The sequence below is a fragment of the Mizuhopecten yessoensis genome, unplaced genomic scaffold (genome assembly GCF_002113885.1).
Source record: "Mizuhopecten yessoensis strain PY_sf001 unplaced genomic scaffold, ASM211388v2 scaffold4813, whole genome shotgun sequence".
In the NCBI taxonomy this organism is placed as follows: Eukaryota; Metazoa; Mollusca; class Bivalvia; order Pectinida; family Pectinidae; genus Mizuhopecten; species Mizuhopecten yessoensis.
The window spans coordinates 51,542-58,344 of NW_018405734.1; the positions used below are offsets into that span (position 1 = coordinate 51,542).

Consider the following 6,803-nt stretch of genomic DNA (forward strand, 5'->3'; position numbering starts at 1 on the left):
CCCCCCCCCCCCCCCCAGTCCTGAACATATCTTATCCTTATGCTCTGCAAGTATAAGGCTCAACCTGCTTGACTTTAGTTCCAAAACCTTTCTCTATAAGTTCCTACAAATATGTTTTAAACTTTCAACAACGTTTTCTGAATAATGAAAAGGCCGTCCTGCAGGGTGATGGTGTGGCGTCCATCGCCCATCCGTCATCCATACAGCATCAATGTTTTCTTACACAACTTATCAATAACCGATTAGCCTCGGGTGTCTAGAAAGTCTGTTCGAATGAGTGACTTTATCCCACTTTCAAGGTCACTGGGGTCATATGTGTTAAAATATTTAAACAATATCTTTAGAATACACTAAAGATCAAGGGTGATGATATATGGCCAGTAGCATGCTGGGACAAGGGCTACCAAATTTATGCAAATGAATGACCTTGATTCATGCTCAAGGTCACAAGGATCAAATATGATTTAAACTTAAAACAACATTTTCTGAATAACCAAAAGGCCTAGAGTGGTGATAATTAGCCAGTTACATGCTGGGATGAAGGGATAAAGAGTTTGTTCAAATGAATGAGCTTGACCCAATTCAAGGTCATATATGGTAAAATGTGTATAAACTTTTAAATATCTAAATAAACAAAAGGTCTTGGATGCTGATATTTGACAAGTTGCATGCTGGGATGAAAGGTTATAAAGTTTAATGGACTTGTTTAACTTCTCAGGTCACAGGGGTTGAATGTGTTTAAATGTTTTAATGGGTTCATTTGAATTTCGTTGAGTCATAAATTCTGATATTTTGCCAATAGTTTTATTAGCTCACCTGGTCCCTACCGCAGCTTCCGTCATCCATCGTCGGTCCAACAACTTTTCCATTAAAACGCTACTTGTCCTGAACAGTCTAGTAGATTTTGACTAAATTTGGTCTGGAGCATCCTTAGACCAAGGGGAATCAATTTTGTATAAATGGTCGGTGTGTTCCCCCTGGGGGCATAGGGGCGAGGCCCAATAGGGGAAATAGAGGAATTGTTTTCTTCTTCTTTTGGGCAGATGAGTGGACCACTTAGGGGAAATAGAGGAAAACATTAGAGATCCTTTTCCCTCCGTACCATTGAAGGGATTTTAACCTAACCAAACTTGTTCTAGAGAATCTTTGGGCAAAGGGAATTGAATATGTATTGTATAAAAAGGTGCATGTGAGGCCCAATAGGGTAAATAAAGGAAAATTGGGAAATAACATGAAAACACTTTCTTTTGGTGTCTTTCACACCATAACAGATTTATGTGTAGTTCTTCTTGCAACTTTGTTTTTTGTCCTTTGATAAACCTGAATGGTACTCGGCAGTTTTTAAATTGAAAAATAAAATACCAGGTGAGCTATTAAGGCCCCTGGGCCTCTTGTTGTATAAAACGTGAGTCCGGCTTCCAGGGGCCTGAGGGGCAGGGCCTAATAGGGGAAACATAGCAAATTCTTTAAAATCCTTCTTCTACTGTAAGGATAAAAGGATTTGGTCCATATTTGGTATGGAGCATCCTCGGGTAAAGGGTAACCAATTTTGTATTAACTGTGCGTCTGGCCCCCCTGGGGGCTGAGGGACGGGAAACATCGCAAATTATTCTTTAAAATCCTTCTTCTGTAAGAATCAAAGGATTTGGTCCATATTTGGTGTGGAGCATCCTTGGGTAAAGGGTAACTAATTTTGTATAAACTGTGGGTCTGACCCCTCGGGGGCCAGAGAGGCGGGGCCCAATAGGGGAAACATAGCAAACTATTCTTTAAAATCCTTCTTCTTTTGTAGGAATGAAAGGATTTGGTCTTTATTTGGTGTGGAACATCCTTCGGTAAAGGGGAACCAATTTTGTATAAAAGTTGGGTGTGGCCTCCCTGGGACCTGAGGGGCAGGGCCTTATAGGGAAAATAGTGGTAAAACCTTTAAAATCCTTCTTCTACCATAGGGATTAAGGGATTTTATCCTAATTTAGTCTGGATCATCCTTGGGCCAAGGGGACTAAATTTTGTATAAGCAGTGGGTATAACCCCTCTAGGGGCATACGGGTGGGGCCCAGTTTGAAGTTTGTTCTCGTTATATCTCAAGTACTGGGTGGATCTTTCTGAAATTTCATATGTACTTACATGGAGTGCTATATCTTTACTTCATACCAATTATTTGAAACATATTCAGATGAGCGATACAGGCCCTCTGGGCCTCTTGTTTTAATGATACAAGTGTGAATTTTGTACCAGGTGAGCGATGCAGACACATTGGGCCTCTTCGTTGTTGAATTCAGCACTTTTCTGAAGTCCTCAAAACGACTGTAATAAGTATCCAAAAAGTTTCATTGTACGCTTCCTTGTCTCTTAAATGACAAAACAGACCAAAGACAATTAAGTAAAGAGAATGAGGAAGATATTTACCTGATCTCTTTTCTTAACCTCATCCATATTTTTGTCCCAGGAATTAATTCATTTTCTCAGCAGTCATGTTAACTAGTACTAGAATTTTATTTTCCTCTGTCATATTAGAATTTTGCATTTTTCACCATTCTTCAAACAGTTGGATTGCCAATGCAGTGTTTTTCTTGGTGTTTGGGTATTCTTTGTTGTTGAGTAACTTAGGCAATATCAACCTCAGAAACATGATTGTGCAAATCTGTTAGAAGATGTGTTGTTATTTAAGGTCGACATTGCTACACACCATTTATTGGATACCATTCTTGTCAATTACCAGATATTCATTGTGATAGGTGCAGGTACAAGTGGAAGACATCTGCAGTACGTACCTGCCTATCAGAATGGATTATCTGGTTACAGACTCAGAAAGGTGTCCAATAACTTCCTTCTTCCTTCTAAATGTATAGATTCCACCTCATACTTAATGTGCTAAACTTTTATATGCACAAAGTCTTGAGTCTTGCATGAGACCCATTGTGATTGCCTTTTGTCTGTCAGTGTAAGGATCCCACGTACAGGAATCTGAGGGACAGGGCTTAAATTTTAAAATGATGTCTTACTCAAACTCAGACATACTAGAATAAAAAGCTCTTCATGGATTGAAAGATCCGAAGGTGTTGTAATATCAAAACTGTGAAATTCATAACCCTGGGGAATATCAAAACTGTGAAATTCAAAACCCTGGGGAAATCTTTTCTGCCATGGGGAGGGCTGGGGTAATTTTTAGCTCACCTGGCACGAACAACTTCTTCTGAATAACCAAAATGCCCTGGGTGATGGTATTTGGCCAGTAGCATGCTGAGATGAAGGGATACAAAGTTTGTTCAAATGAAATGACCTTCATCAATTTTCAAGGTCACAGGGGTCAAATATGTTAAAATCTGTAAACAACTTCTTATGAATAACCAAGAGGCCTAGGATGATGATATTTGGCCAGTAACATGCTTGGATGAAGGGCTACCAAGTTTGTTCAAATAAATGACCTTGCCTTATATTCAAGATCACAGGGGTCAAATATGTTAAAATCCTTTAAACAACTTCTTTTGAATAACCAAGAGGCCTTGGGTGATGATATTTGGCCAGTAACATGCTGGGATGAAGGGCTGCCAAATTTGTTCAAATAAATGACCTTCACCAATTTTCAAGGTCACAGGGGTCAAATATGTTAAAATCTTTAAACAACTTCTTCTGAAAAACCAAGAGGCCTAGGGTGATAATATTTGGCCAGAAGCATGCTTGGATTAAGGGCTACCAAGTTTGTTCAAATAAATTACCTTCATCAATGTTCAAGGTCACAGGGGTCAAATATGTTAAAATCTTTAAACGTCTTCTTCTAAATAACCAAAAGGCCTAGGATGATGATATTTGGCCAGTAACATGCTTGGATGAAGGGCTACCAAGTTTGTTCAAATGAATGACCTTGCTTTATATTCAAGGTCACAGGGGTCAAATATGTTAAAATCCTTTAAACAACTTCTTTTGAATAACCGAGAGGCCTAGGGTGATGATATTTGGCCAGTAACATGCTTGGATAAAGGGCTACCAAGTTTGTTCAAATAAATGACCTTGACTTATATTCAAGGTCACAGGGGTGAAATATGTTAAAAACCTTTGAACGACTTCTGAATAACCAAGAGACCCAGGGTGATGATATTTTGCCAGTTACCTGCTCAAATGAAGGGCTACCAAGTTTGTTCAAAGAAATGACCTTGGTTTATATTCAAGGTCACTGGGGTCAAATATGTTTAAAACCTTTAAAAGACTTCTACAAAATAACAAAGAGGCTTAAGGTGATGATATTTGGCAAGTAACATGCTTGGATGAAGGGCTACCAAGTTTGTTCAAATAAATGACCTTGATTTATATTCAAGGTCACTGGAGTCAAATATGTTTAAAACCTTTAAACGACTTCTTCTGAATAACTGAGAGATCTAGGGTGTTGCTATTTGGCCAGTAACATGCTGGGACGAAGGGCTACCAAGTTTTTTTCAAATAAATGACCTTGATTTATATTCAAGGTCACTCGGGTCAAATATGTGTAAAACTTTTAAACGACTTCTTCTGAATAACCAAGAGGCCTAGGGTGATGATATTTGGCCAGTAACATGCTTGGATTAAGGGCTACCAAGTTTGTTCAAATAAATGACCTTGATTTATATTCACAGGGTCACAGGGGTCAGATATGTTTAAAACCTTAAAACGACTTCTTCTGAATAACAGAGAGGCTGGGATGAAGGGCTACCAAGTTTGTTCAAATGAATGACCTTTGCCCATTTTTTCTGAATTACTTTAAACTTTAAGTCAAGACGCTGATATTTTGCCTGAAGCTTTATTTTAGTCCTCTTTCAAAGTTACAATTGTTAGATTAATACCATGTGAGCGATGCAGGCCCATTGGGCCTCTTGTCCTTTTAGAACTTCCAAGTAGATTTTTTAAAAGTTTGGTCTGGAGCATCCTTAGGCCAACTAGGGCACTAAATTTTGCATACATTTGGTGTGGCAGCCCAGGGGGCAGAGGTACGAGGCCAAAAAGGGGAAATAGAGGAAATACCTTTAAAATACTTCTTTAACTGTAGGGATATAGGGATTTTATTAGCTCACCTGCCCGAAGGGCAAGTGAGCTTATGTCATGGTGCGGCGTCCGTCGTCCGTCCGTCTGNAGAACTGGTAGTTATAAAATCTTAATATTTGGCAGGTGGCTTCCTGGGAAAGAGCCAAACAAAGTTTGCGAATGAAAATGACCTTGACCTACTTTCAAGGTCACAGCGTTCAAATATGTCAAACAGTTCAAACAGCTTCTTCTGAAGAATTAAAAGGCATAAAATTATAATATTTGGCTGGTGACTTCCTGGTAGAGCTCACCAACGTTTGCGAATGAAAATGACCTCAACCTACTTTAGAGGTCACAGAGGTCAACAACATTTTAATGGATTTATTTGTTCTTGAGAACTAAAAGGAATTGATTCATAAGATTTGGCTGGTAGCTTTTTGGAAGAGAGCTAACCAATTTGAGAAGGAAAATGACATTGACCTACTTACAAGATAACAGGGAAAAATATGTCAAGCAACTTCTGAAGAAGAATCAAAAAGCATGGAATCTTATAATAATAATTTGCTGGTAGTTTCAACAGATGGAGCCAACAAAGTTTGCGAGGGAAATATTTTTAGTGCAATATAATATTTAGTGAGAATATTTTGCTATGACTGCTTAAATATTCAGGTGAGCGATACAGGCCCTCTTGGGCCTCTTGTTCTAATTTAGATTGGAGTATCTTTTGGCAAAGGGGACTAGATTTTGTTTAAACAGAGGGTGACGCCTCCCTGGGGGCAGAGGGGTTGGGCTGAACAGGGGAAATAGAGGTTAATCTTTAAAATCCTTTTTTCTACCATAGGGAATAACGGATTTCATCCCAATTTGGTCTTGAGCATCCTTGGGCCAAGGGGACTCGTTTTTGTATAAATGGTTTTTTGGCCCCTCTGGGGGCAGTGGAGCGATAGGGGAAATAGAGGTAAAACATTTAAAATCCTTCTTCTACGGTAGGGATGAAGGGATTTTATCCTAATTTAGTGTGGAGCATCCTTGAGGGTTCAATTTTTTATAAATGGTTGGTTTGGCCTTTCTGGGGGCACATTTGGCTTTGGAGTATCTATTGGCAAAGGGACTCGATTTTGTATAAACAGAGGGTGTGGCCTCTCTGGGGGCAGATTCGTGGGGCAATAGAGGTAAATCTTTAACATCCTTCTTCTACCATAGGGATTAAGGGATTTTATCCAAATATGTCCTCGAGCATCATTGGACAAAGGGGGGAAGATTTTGTATAAACATAGGGTTTGGACCCCCTGGGGCAGAGAGACGGCGCCAAATAGAGGTAAAACCTTTGAAATCCTTCTTCTACCAAAGGGATTAAGGGATCCCTGGGGACACTGATCTGACATCTGTCGTCCGTCCATCCGTCAATATTCTTTTAACGATAATAGTTTTGAATGGCCCAGTAGAATTTGGGCAGAAGGGAAATTTGAGGTTTAAGTGTTTAAGTCTTCAAAATCCTTCTTCTTCTGTACAATTGGAGGGAGTTTATCCAAAGGACCTGTTACAGGAACAAAAGAATTTTGCCCACAAAGCAATTTAACCATTACTGGGTTATATTTGTAGCTCCCTAAGACACGACCCATGAGATATTTTTAAAAAATGAAAAAGGGTCCCAGGGCCTGTGCTATGAACTATTTAGTGATGCCTTCCAAAGGTGTACGACAGGGTTCACTTTTTTGTCCAAAAAACTATCAAAACAATGTTTTACGCTATCAAATAATATTATATTATTTAAAGTAGGATCTGCTGCAAATTATGAACTCAAATAT

The 6,803-nt window shown here is 39.1% G+C and overlaps 1 protein-coding gene across 1 annotated transcript in view; it reads left to right on the forward strand.

The window, feature by feature from the left end:
- Positions 1 to 6,803, forward strand: part of LOC110449751 (coiled-coil domain-containing protein 186-like) — a gene marked incomplete at its 5' end in the record, with an annotated part of 70,896 nt that overhangs the window by 33,686 nt on the left and 30,407 nt on the right. The window lies entirely within an intron of this gene.